Here is a 12819-nt window from a genome sequence, read left to right on the forward strand (position 1 = left end):
GAAGAGGAATACCACTAGACCATAATACTAAGTGATACCCCAAAATCAAATTTTAGACAATAGTTTTCTTCCCAAACCATGCTAATTAATTTGCACATCAACTATATTAATTGTCAAAACAATTGCTTCAGATTCAATATTTTTTGGACTAAGCAATCAAAATTTTGGATTAAGCATCTTGTGTTTGGCTCCCATTGCAAAAATAATGTCACGTAACAATCAAATGAATTCTCTAAAAAAAATCATAATCCACACGCATTTCCTACCGTTCTTTGATTGTTAGGGAGAAAGTAAGGGTGGTATTGGTACGATTACCGTATCAAAATTCATGTACCAATTACCATACCAAATTTTTGGTATGACAATTTATTACCATTATCGTGTCAAATTTTTGATATACCGAATTTCGGCATGCCAAATAGTTTGGTTGGCATGGTATGGTAATAGTAATTACCACTTTGTTTTGGGCCCTTTTTTGGGCCAAAATTTGATTTCTTTTTCCAACCCAATTCAAGGCCCAAACCGATTTTGGCCACTCCCTTTGGGTTTCTAAAACTTTTTTTTTAAATTTAATTATGAAATTTTATAGAGATTCATTTAAGAAACGAGAAGTAAATAAATGGAAGAATTGCTAAAAGAACCTAATATCCCTAAAAAAAATAGTACAAAGATTCCTAAATTTCATCTTTACATTCTTTAAAATTGTACAAAAATTAACTTGATAGACGAAACCAAGGAGAAAGACATCCCAATTTGATGAAGGAGAAGATGAGATGGACTCCGGAGAGAAAGAGAGTCGTCGGAATTGGAGCAACACAGATGAAGTCGGTGGCTAGATGAGTGAATAGATGAAGAGTTGCATCGCAAGAAGGCTTAGGTTTTTTTATTGGGAAAGTAAAGGTTAGAGGGTGAGATGATTGGAATAATGGCTAGGAAAAAAAAAATATAAAGTGAATATATAATGATAATAATACCTAATTATATATAAATGAATAGTTGTGGTACGGTATGGTATACCACTGGTAATAGTTTTGAATACCATTACCATACCAAAAATGTATGGTATGGTACAAATATTGTACCATTACCAATGGTACAAAATTTTTGGCACAACTTTGGTATGGTGGTAATTCGGTTGGTATGGTAATTTGGCAAAAAATTTCACCCCTAGGGGAAAAGCATGATTTAAAGCCTATAATACACTATGAAATTCCTCCAAATCAATCAAAATCTTTACTTTTTAAAATTCTTTAAGATCAAACCCTGATTGAATATACCTAAATTTAAAGAACTCCTTTAAATTTCTAATTTAATACCTTTGGACATTTCATAAATTCGTTTAAAATTCGAATTGAATACCTTCTAATTTTTAAACTTTTCTAAAATCTTTCAATGATATATAAATGAGATAGTTCTATAAAATATTTTTAGGTTCGTCAAATACAAAAAAATTTCAGCATGTATAGTTTCATAGAGGACAATAGTAGAAAAAATTATTTGAGTGACAAGACTTTATGCGATGGAAGACATTTTGTCGTGCAAAATGTGTTGACAAAAGAAGAAAATAAACACCTTACGCGACAAACATAGTAGTCGCACAAAAGGTATTGCACAACAACACTAACTGTTCGTCGTGCAAAGGGTGAGAAAAAACGCAGGTAGGGAGAAATTTGGCTCCAAAACCTTGCGCAACACTACTTTCTCAGGAACTAAATTTATTGAGTATCAACGCTTCTTCTCACCTAGGATCAGTTCAAAATTTTTAACAAAGAAAGGTGATGCAGATTGTTGCTTTTGATCATCTTGCTCCTTTTCTTTAGAGTTTGAGATGTGATTTTGGTGGAAAATGGGATATAACATAACAAAACCCTAACTCAATTGAAGCCCTTGTTAAAAACCCATCACTGATATTAAAATTATCTTTTTGGAAAAATTGAGTATGAGTGAGGGTACTGACCTTCGCCGGGCATGTCGTGTTCGAAATTGGAAGAGTTTGAGATGTGATTTTGGTGGAAAATGGGCAGCGCTGCATAGAGAACAAAGCAAGTCCATGTTTCTGTGGAATCAAAATTGTAGAAATCAAACGATGTAGATGAGGATTTGGAAGATTCTGAATTCAAAAAAGAGAAGATAAATTTACCTTTGAGAAGAGTGGTGACTGCTGTTGTTGAAACTGAAGAGATTTTGGCAGATGAGTCGAGAAGGAAAACAGCTGGAGTCGGCAACTTAGAATTTCAGCCAAACATACAGAGAATACGAAGAAACGAATGGTATTGTAAGATTCTGAGAAGAAAAAACCAGGACTTGAGCTGGGTTCTAAGAGAGAAGTCGAGACGGGTTCTAGTCGAAGTCGTAGAAGACACAACGAAGGCTGTTGTCGGAATTTTGAAGATTTCAAAAAGTTTGATTTGAAAGAGAAAATAAGGGAAAGGTGGGTTCGCTGGTGAGTGATGGGGTGAAGCCTCTAGAAGAGCCCAGTTTTACCCCCAACTTTTAAAATTAGGGGTGTTGTCAAATTTGGATTTGATGGTATTTTAATAGATTTTAAAATGTCAATTAGATGGGTTTTAAAAGATTTTAAAATCAGGGTGTAGTTAAATCAAGATTTGAGAAGATTTAAAAAATACATCCAAATCTACGGGTAGTCAATTAAAATTTTAAAAAGTCCATACAAATCTAAGTGTAGTGAGAATGCTAAAAATTTGCTAGAATTTTGGTGGATGAAAGATTTTAATGGATTTGAAGGTGGGTGGTATAAATACCAAATGCCATAAACAATACAACCCTCCTCATCTAATTTCTTTTCACGCCAAACCATAAAAGATGAATTGTCCTAGCATGAGTTCCAAGCATTCCCCACTAAACTCACATGTCGCATTTTTGCTATATTTTTTTCTGCATTTGGTTTGTTCCTTTAGGAAGATGAGTAACAATTGGAACATGATTTTTCTGAATTGGGATTTTATCCCTTTATTTATTTTTTTATTTTTTTATTTTTTTGCTTTATAATTCGTGCTCTTTCCACTACTCATTTGCAATTTTTTTGGGGGTGTTGAAAAGAATTTAAATTATCAAAACTGGAACAATTTTTTGGTGGGTTAGATGAATGCAATTGAAAAATTCGTTGATCTGGATTCAATACGTGAAAATGGCAATTGAGTTTGTTTTTGTTTAATCAGAAAGTAGAAAAAAATTGTTTTTCGGGAATTCCCTTTACTGGTTTGGTGAACTAGGGTTATGCAATTTTGGCCTACAAGCTGTTTGTTTAAATGCCTCAAAGAAGTATATGATGAATTGGTTGAGTTTGTTTTCCTCCACCTTTCGTCTAATGAAGTTTCTGTTGGTTTTAATTGCTTTTCGTATAATGTGTGTAATGTTGTGGCAATTTTTTACATGAATTTGATACTACTGAGATTTTGGGTCGATATGTTATGAGATGTGATTAGATAAAAATTGGGAAGAAATATATTAGCCATTTGTAACTTTGATAAAAATCCATGAAAAATGTCCACACAAATCCTAAGAATCCATGAAAGAAGTTCATACAATCCATAGAAATCTATAATGGAAATTCATATAAATCTTTCAAAATCCATATAAAATTATAGAATCTATTAAAATCCTTTAAAATATGTCCCTTAACAAAATCTATTAAAATCCTGTGAAATCCAAATTGACTACACCCCCCTTAGATGAGCGTGTTGTAGAATAGAGAAATGAGATAAAGAGTGGAATGAGAGGGACTCCCTCCCATCCTAGATGATCAACACGTTTACGTTTTACCTCTTTTCCTTCCTAAATGACCCACACCTGTACATACATATATTTCCCTTCCCACAGTGACAAAAATAAAGCAGAAGAGTAGAGAAGAGGCAAAATCAAAATTATACAAATCAAGCAGGGGCAAAAAGGGAAGCACACTGTAGAAGTAACAGTGATCTAAGTCTGTTAGGACACAATGGGAATTAAATTGAAAGTTACTCTTTTAGTGTGTGTGTGTGTGTATAATATAATTTAGGGAGATGTTTGTCACTCAAAAAAAGTCATCCTACACTTCAAAATTTTCTATTAGAAATAAAAATTCATTTAGGAGAAGTTCAAAACGACTTTTTTGGAGTGTCAATAACACTTTCCTTCCTTCATTTTTTTTTTTTTTTTTATATTTGTGATAGAGGGAAAATGAAGGATGAAAATGAGCAGAATTAGTGGACGAAGAATGATGTGAGAGATGTAGAAGATAAGAAAAATCACACAAAATGAAAGCAAAAAAGTATTTAATGTTGTGGTCTATTTTATTTGACAAGGAGAGAGAGGGTCGACGGAAAGGAGAAGAGAGAGAGATGTGTTTGTAGAATTGTAGGGGAATGTGTGTGTTGTTATCCCTCCTACATTGTGCCTTTATTTATAGTAGTAAAGGAAGAGAAGATATTCCTTCATCCCCAAGGAATACAAGATATAATAGGAAATGATAACTATAATAAAATTTAATCTAGGATTTACACAATTATACTTGAACTAGGAATGTTTACAACACTCCCCCTTGAGTGTGTAAATACTCAAGGTAGATTTAGCATCATACAGAAGTTGAGGAAAACGACTCATCGACATTGATTCTAAGGAACAACACTTATTCTCAATAAGGTAGGAACTTGCATAAGTAGTAAGTCTCACTAAAAAAACCTTATAGGGACAAAATCCATAGTCTAAGGAAAAATGTATGAGAAATGCAAAGTCAAAAGTAACATCTACGGGATGTCATCAAGAATATGACCAACCCAAGATATGTGCCTCATTAAAACCTAGTTAGGTAGCAAAAACCCAGTGAGAAAAATGCTCATAATCGTCGTCAGGATATCAACGGTGGGATAAAGATCGCAGAAGCTTCGAATATGGCCCACTACTGCTCTCAACCAAAAGCATTCCCGAGTTACTTCATGTAAGGCGAGAATTTCAGCATGGTTAGACAAAGTGGCAACTAAGGTTTGTTTAGTTGACCTCCAAGATATTGCGGTGCCTCCAACGGTAAAAACATAGCCATTTGAGAACGCGCCTTGTGCAGATCGGATAAGTATCCTGCATCGGCATAACCAACAAGGCGAGAATCAACTTGAGAAGCAAAGGGTGCAACATCATTCGAGGATTCATAGGAATAGAACAAACCCAGATCCGTAGTACCTTTAAGGTAACGAAAAATGTCTTTCATGCCAGTCTAGTGTCTGCATGTTGGTGCATTACTGTATCTTGCCAAAAGATTAACAGAGAATGTGATCTCGGGTCTAGTGCATTGAGCTAAGTACAATAAAGTGCCTATCGCACTTAGATAAGGAACTTCAGGTTCCAAAATCTCTTCATCGTCCTCTTTCGGAAGCAAGGGATCTTGTTTTACATCTAGTGATAGAATGACCATAGGAGTACCTGAAGGGTTCGCTTTATCCTCATTTGACACGCCCCGACCCCGATATTCCCCGAATACTAGGATAGGCACGTGCTGGCCGACACTCGAGAGTGACGAAAGCCATTTATTAAGTGCAAATGCTGAAAATAAGGGATAAATAAGGTTTATAAATATAAAAGAATAATGAATATGCAAATAAGGACCGTGTTCAGAGCACACCACTAACCTAGAACACTAAAAGAAAATAATATAAAATTGAATGAAACAAAGGAGTGGGTCCTACACCGAGAGGACTCGAAGATGCCGATGCGGAAGTGCCTGGACGTCGGGATTGTATGCCTCGATTCTAAGTCCTGAAGGGGGCGCAAAACAAACATGAGTGGACCAAGTTGATATATATATATATAATAAAACAGTTATCAACATACTAACCCCCAGGTTTTATGAAAACACATATATAATGATAAACATAGGTTTTCCGAAACCTAGCATGTCGTGCAATATCTCAAATCATCATTCGCATAAAATAATAATCACTAGTGAATGTCCAATATAACACTTCAGGCCCCATGCCGGCTCCCCGTCTCTGAGCACACAGTCAGAGGAAAATGCACTTCAGGCCCCTTGCCGGCTCCCCGTCTCTGAGCAGACAGTCAGAGGAAAACACACTCCAGGCCCTATGCCAACACGAAACCGTCGCCCGGGACGGACCGGATCTATCCCTACGTCCCGTAGCGGAAGGGACCACTAGGTAAGTACAAAACCAGTGAACATACATATATTGAAAATCAACTTCATAGTATAAAGTCATCCATCATCTATACTATAAAGAGGTGTTCTAAACATGTTCTAAATATCATATCGTCATCCATCAGATATGCTATAAGAACATGGGTTATAGGAAAAATAGTAATAATTCAAACTAGCCTCAGTAAGCATGTTATCTCAAAACGTTTCATAAAACATAATCATAAAGTCATGCTTTTCTGTGTATGCAATTCTACCATTAAAACATGCATTTTTAGAAGGGGTCCACTCACAGTACTTCGCCGTCGAAAAGCCATGCCATCTAACGAAGAAGGAAACGCCACAGATAATCGCCCCTAAGCACATAAATGGTACATTTAGTCAAACTCTACTCAAACGATTGAATTTGGGAAAACGGACATCGGAAACGGATTCACAACGTCGAAATTAGCCTAGGAGGGTTCCCGCACGAACACTCAAAAAGTCAACGGTCAAAGTCAACGTTGACTGGTTAAAGTCAAAGTCAACGGTCAGACCGGGTCCGGGTCAAACGGGTCTGGGCTTGGATCCATGTTGGGTTAAAGGGTTTGGACTTGGGTTGGATCTGGGTTTGGCCTAAAGGGTTTGGGTTAGGATAATTGGGTTAGGTTTTTAAGTGGGTTGGGTTGTGCTTGAACCCATGCGGCCCAAAGGCCCACAACAGAAAGGGCGATGGGTTTTGGGCTAACAGGCCCTAAGGCCTAATTAAAAAGGGGAAATGGGTTTGGGCTGCAACCAAGGCCCTAAGGCCTTTGGGTTTTTTTTAAATGAAACAAAATAAAAATAAAAAAAGAAAAGGTTTAGGGTTTTGGGCCAGAGACCAAACAGGCCTAAGGCCCGTGTGAGGGTGGAGAACGGCCCGAAGGCCTGGGTGCGCCGGAGAAGGACGCCGGAATTCGGCCGGAATTTAAACAAACTTCGAACGTCCATAACTTTGTTCATACTCGACCAAATCAAGTGATTCAAAAACGAAAATCGTAGCTCTCGAAGAGACGAAGAGAATGGTACCTCACACGACGTCTAACTCGCCGTGGTTTGGCTGGAAAACACCTCGAAAGTCACTGAGGTCGCCGGAAACTGGGTAAGATTCAAATGAGTATAACTTCTTCAATACTCAATGAAATTAGGTGAAACAAAAAGGAAAGTTGTAGTACTCAGCGAGATGAAGAGATTGATACCTCGCACGCCGGCCAACTCGCCGTGGTTTGGCCGGAAATTGCCTCGAAAGGGGCGGTGCTCGCCGGAAAATTGGGTGTGCACTCACCCGTGCCAAAAACACTCCAAAACCTTGGAAATCAAGAACCCAAACTCAAAAACCACATCTAGGCAAAGTCTAACATAAGAAAAGAAGAAGAAAAAAGGGCTTACCCAACCGGAAAACAACCAAAACTCGCTGGAGGTGTTCGTGTCCTCCCGGCGCCGCGAGCAGGGGAAAGAGAGAGAGAGAGAGAGATGCAGTTGAATGGCGATGATGGTGATGATTTCCTCGAGTAGGTGTAGTTGTGGGTGTGTGTGTGTGTGTGTTCTTGTCGGAGGAAAGAGCACCGAGAGGAGGGGGGAAAGAAAGAGCACGGAGGAAGAAAGAGAGAAGAGAGGAGAAGACTTTTCAGAAGAAAAAAAAAGAAAAGAAAAGGGAAAGGGAAGGAACCGGGGGACAAAAACAGGGGGTGGGCCCCTTGGGCTCACCAATTAAGGTTCAAAAACAATTTTAAAAAGGAAGGTATCCTCCAAACTTAGTGAAAATACAAAAATACCTATTTTCTTACGTAAATTCCGGGACGGGTTCTTACATCATTAAAGTTGCGCAACACCTTCTGGGTGTAGTTCGATTGATGTACTAGGATTCCATCTGAACAATGCTATATCTTGAGACCAAGATAATATCGAGTCTTACCAAGATCTTTTATCTCAAATTTCGACTTCAGGTGCGTGACAGTTCTCGCAAGCTCTTCAGGAGTTCCGATAAGATTCTTGTCATCAACATATACTGCAACAATTGCAAATCTGGAATGTGACTTTTTAATGAACACACAAGGGCATAGTTCGTTGTTTACATATCCCTGACTAGTCAAATACTCACTCAGCGGTTATACCACATTCTTCCGGATTGTTTCAAACCGTAGAGTAAACGCCTCAGCCAAATTGAAAGCGTGTTCTGGGGTTTGGAAATATTTGAACCGGTTAATGTAAATCCTTCGGGAACTTTCATATAAATTTTCGTATCAAGATCCCTATAAGGTATCAAAAAGTAATCACATCCATAACGGGTGAATAAGTTTCGTCATAGTCAATCTCGGGCCGTTGTGAGAAGCATTGTGCAACAAGACGAGCTTTGTAATGCACAATTTCATTCTTCTCATTACCCTTTCGAACAAAAACCCACTTCTAGCCAACGGGCTTCACATGTGGAGGAGTAGGAGTTACAGGTCCAAACACCTTATGTTTCGCAAGTGAATCGAGTTCAACTTGGATTGCTTGTTTCCAGTTTAACCAATCAGTTCTACATCGACATTCATCAACGGAACGTAGTTCAATGTCATCGCTCAACATGATCTCAGTAGCTACTGCAAATGCTAATGTATCGTCGACAATCATCTCATTTCTACGCCACACATCATCTAAGCTAGCATAATAGACCGAAATCTCACAATTCTCGGGAGGAGGATTCGTCTCTTCAAGGACGTTTCCATAATCTAGAATTTCCTGATGAGTTGGGTAGAATGAGTAAGCGATAGTTGGATTCATGGTAGGCTCTTCGAGACCTTGTGTCGTGGTTTTCCTTTTCCAAAGGTGTGAATCCTTTGAACCAAGGTGTCTACCACGTTTTTGTGTAAGGGCAGATGATTGGCTAGTCGCTAATGTACATGGATCACCAAGATTAGCGTCCAGGGCTTCCAGGAGGGCAGTCCGTCGTACATTTGATACATCCATCTTTGCAGGCGTTTTCGCAGCTGGAATATGTGATCTTGTCACGCGCACTAGATCGATGAAAGCATCTGGCATGCTCTGAGCTATGCTTTGGAGATCTAATATGCGCTGCACTTCAGTTTCAGACTGAACGGTGCGGGGATCTAAATGAGACAAAGTGGGAGTCGTCCACGATAATTCGTGTTGTTGTTCAGGAACGTTGACGTTCTTATCTCCTCCTAACGACGGGAAGACTGTCTCATAGAAGTGACAATCCGTGAAACAAGCAGTAAACATATCATCTATCAAAGGTTCTAAGTAACGAATAATCGAAGAAGAATCATATCCGACATAGATTCCCATCATTCGCTGAGACCCCATTTTTGTATGTAAGGGCGGCGAGATCGGCACATATATCGCACAAAAAAAAACGCGCAGATGCGATACATCAGGTTTGTATCCGATAACCAACTGAAAGACACTAAATGTAGACTCGGTAGTTTCTTACACGACACAAAAATAACAGGTTTCGGGTTAACACGATAACTAATCGGGTCATTATCAGGTGACTCGTTAAGAACCCGTTAATAATGGGTTCTTCACGGGTATCCACGTGGGCAACCTGTTTTGACCCATTAAGAAAAATAAGTTATAATTTTAAAGTTTAATTACTAAAAAATTTATTATAAAATACAATAGTCATATTTTATATATTGATATATTGTATATTAAATATATATATATATATATATTTATTATTATTATTATTATTATTCTATATAAGTTAAAAAATTAAGTTTTATTCATTTATTTATTTTTATTATGAGAGTTTTTTATTATCATTAATAGGATAAATTTTACTTAACATGTTGTTGTCCAAAATTAAAATAAACTAGTATAGTATTAGTATAGGCAATAAGACATCCTTACAAGTATGAAAAATGTGAAGGAATATATAAACACTAATGATTCATCATTCCTCCACCAGTAGACAATAATTACACTTACATTATCATTTAGATTTTTAAAACCCTCCAAACCGTCATGAATAATGTTTTTTATTTGAGTGTAAGAGTAATAAAATTAATAATAATTATTGTAGAAGTGTAAGAAATGTAATATATATATATATATATATATATATGTATATATATATATGCAATCATTTGTAGTGACAAGCTTTACAACTTTCGTGAAGGGGTCAACTTCGAAATCCGACACTATAATCCATAAACCTTAAATTTGTATTTAACTGTCGATTTTCATTTAGGCTTTATTCTTTATATTGAATTTCATTTTTTAAATTTTCTTTTTTGAAAACATGATGGGGGATGTAGGAAGATGAATGGTTCGGATCTTTGATATCACGTCCCGATATATACGGTTAATTGAAATATGAGTCGACGTTATATAGTTTGTAGAGACTTTATAAACACCAGCGATATTTTCACTACCGGTAAAACTCTGAATATAATATCAACGATCCAAAATGTTCATCTTCTTGTATCCTCTAATAGATCATGTATTCAAGAAACAAAATCTGAAAAAAAATAAAATTTGGTGAGAAAAATGAAGCATAAATGTAAACAACAATCGACGGTTAAATTTTGATCTATGATTTATATGATTATAGTGGCACATTTCAAAGTTAAGCCTTTCATGAAAGTTGTAAAGCTTGTCATTACGAGCATTTATATATTTTTTCTATATTTTTCACACTTCTACATTAATTAAAAAACTATTAAAGACTTTACTTAAACAATAGCCATAGGATAAATGAGAAGAGAGTTCTAATGTAAAGCCTCACTGAAAATATCATCAATATAACTCTTGAAGACAATATATCAAGCCAAAGTTCCAATACCGTTTCCCATGGTGATTGATGAAAATTGAAGAGTTTGATTTTAAGAAAATGTGCAAGGTTCCAAACCTTGAAACTTAACTCCCTCAAGCCAAAGTTCCAATATCGTTTCCCATGGTGATTGATGAAAATTGAAGAGTTTGATTCTAAGAAAATGTGCAAGGTTCCAAACCTTGAAACATAACTCCCTTAATTTTGCAAATCTTTTGAACATTTGATATTTTGTAATGTTCTAATGTTTTTATTTTATTTATTATGCTCTTATTTTGGGTATGTAAATATGTAATACTTGAAAGACAAATGCGTTTTTATGTTTTGAATGTGATAATATGGTATGTATATACTTATTTAGTATTATGTTTTTCATTTGATTATTTATTGGTTTAAAATATATTTTCCTTAACGGGTAACGGGTCGGGTCATATTACCTTTAATATTATCAGGTCGATTTTGGGTCAGGTCATTTTACCCGTTTATTTTAACGGGTGTTACACGACACGACCTGTTAAGATATCGAGTATGACACAAAAATGATACGAACATGGAAAAAACGACACAAATGTCAGGTCTAACTAAATGGTTGTGTCAAAACAGGCCTTAAGTGGACCAACTTTGCTTCGTGCAATATTGCATGGCCCCAAGCAGCGATCGGGAGCTTGGTACGTATGACCAACGATCGAGCAATCATTTGTAAGTGCCTAATGAAAGCCTTTGCCAGGCCGTTCTGGGTGTGAACATGGGGTATATGATGTTCAACTTCAACCCCAACCGACATGCAATAGTCATCAAAAGTTTTAGATGTGAATTCTCAGCATTATCTAATCGAATAAATTTGATCAGATAATCAGGGTGGTGAGCCCTGAGCTTGATAACCTAAGCCAACAGTTTGGAGAATGCAACGTTCCATATGGACAACAAGCACACGTGACCAACATGTGGAAGCGTCAACCAAAACCATAAGGTATCTAAATGGTCCGCAGGGAGGGTGAATCGGTCCACAAATGTCCCCCTGAATCTGTTGAAGAAAAATGGGAGGATTCAAACGAATCTTGTCATAAGAAGGCTTAATAATAAGTTTTCCCATTGAACATGTTTGACATGTGATTCCTTGGATCGAACCTAGCTTCGAGTTAGTGGATGCTTGTGTGAAGATTTGAGGATTCGACGCATTGCTATTCATCCAGGATGTCCTAAATGATCTTGCCAAATTGTAATTTCATTTTCTACGTGGGTTTCAACGTGGTAATTGTTATCTGTAATGTCCTTGAAACTTAGCAATGTTTTCCTAGAACGTGGAGAATAGAGTGCCTCATCAATGGTCAAGATTGTACCACTGGACAACATTATACGTGTCTTACCGTATCCTTCTATCAAGTTGGATGAGCTTGAGAGGGTTGTCAGAGGTGCATTCTTATGTATGAAGTTAGTGAAATAGATGCGTTCACGTAAAACGGTGAGCGTGGTTGCACTATTTGCCAAACAACTAACTTTCCCACTAATCATACCTAGAATGAAAAATTAAATTTGAATCGGTCACATGTATAAAAGTTTTAAAAACAAATATCAATTCAAAATAATTTCATTTATTCAAGGATGGTAATTAATTAAAACTTAATATCCAAAAACAAATCACCAACTAATAATCCAAACATAAAGGAAAATTGTTCAAAAATCAACCAAAAAAACAAGGGGGGTTTGGCCACTTAGTAGAATTCGGCCCCAATTGTCTTATTTCAACTAAAAGATAAGTCTATGTGTAAGATTCTAATCTTCCATAGGGTGGTATCCTCTTGAAAGTCAAAAACCTCCATCTTTGTAGTCTCAGATTCGTCCACTTGCATGAAGTTTGATTCAAACTTCTTACGATGAG

General features: G+C 36.7%; 1 long non-coding RNA gene across 1 annotated transcript; it reads right to left on the reverse strand.

The window, feature by feature from the left end:
- Positions 1–5506: 5506 nt before the first annotated feature.
- Positions 5507–7686, reverse strand: LOC137713998 (uncharacterized). Its single transcript, XR_011065350.1, has 5 exons — positions 7550–7686; positions 7360–7468; positions 7190–7258; positions 6436–6498; positions 5507–5748 (listed from the first exon to the last, which is right to left on the reverse strand). It is a non-coding gene; the product is annotated as an uncharacterized lncRNA (long non-coding RNA).
- Positions 7687–12819: the final 5133 nt, after the last annotated feature.

Source organism: Pyrus communis, chromosome 13 (genome assembly GCF_963583255.1).
Source record: "Pyrus communis chromosome 13, drPyrComm1.1, whole genome shotgun sequence".
NCBI classification, from domain to species: domain Eukaryota; kingdom Viridiplantae; phylum Streptophyta; class Magnoliopsida; order Rosales; family Rosaceae; genus Pyrus; species Pyrus communis.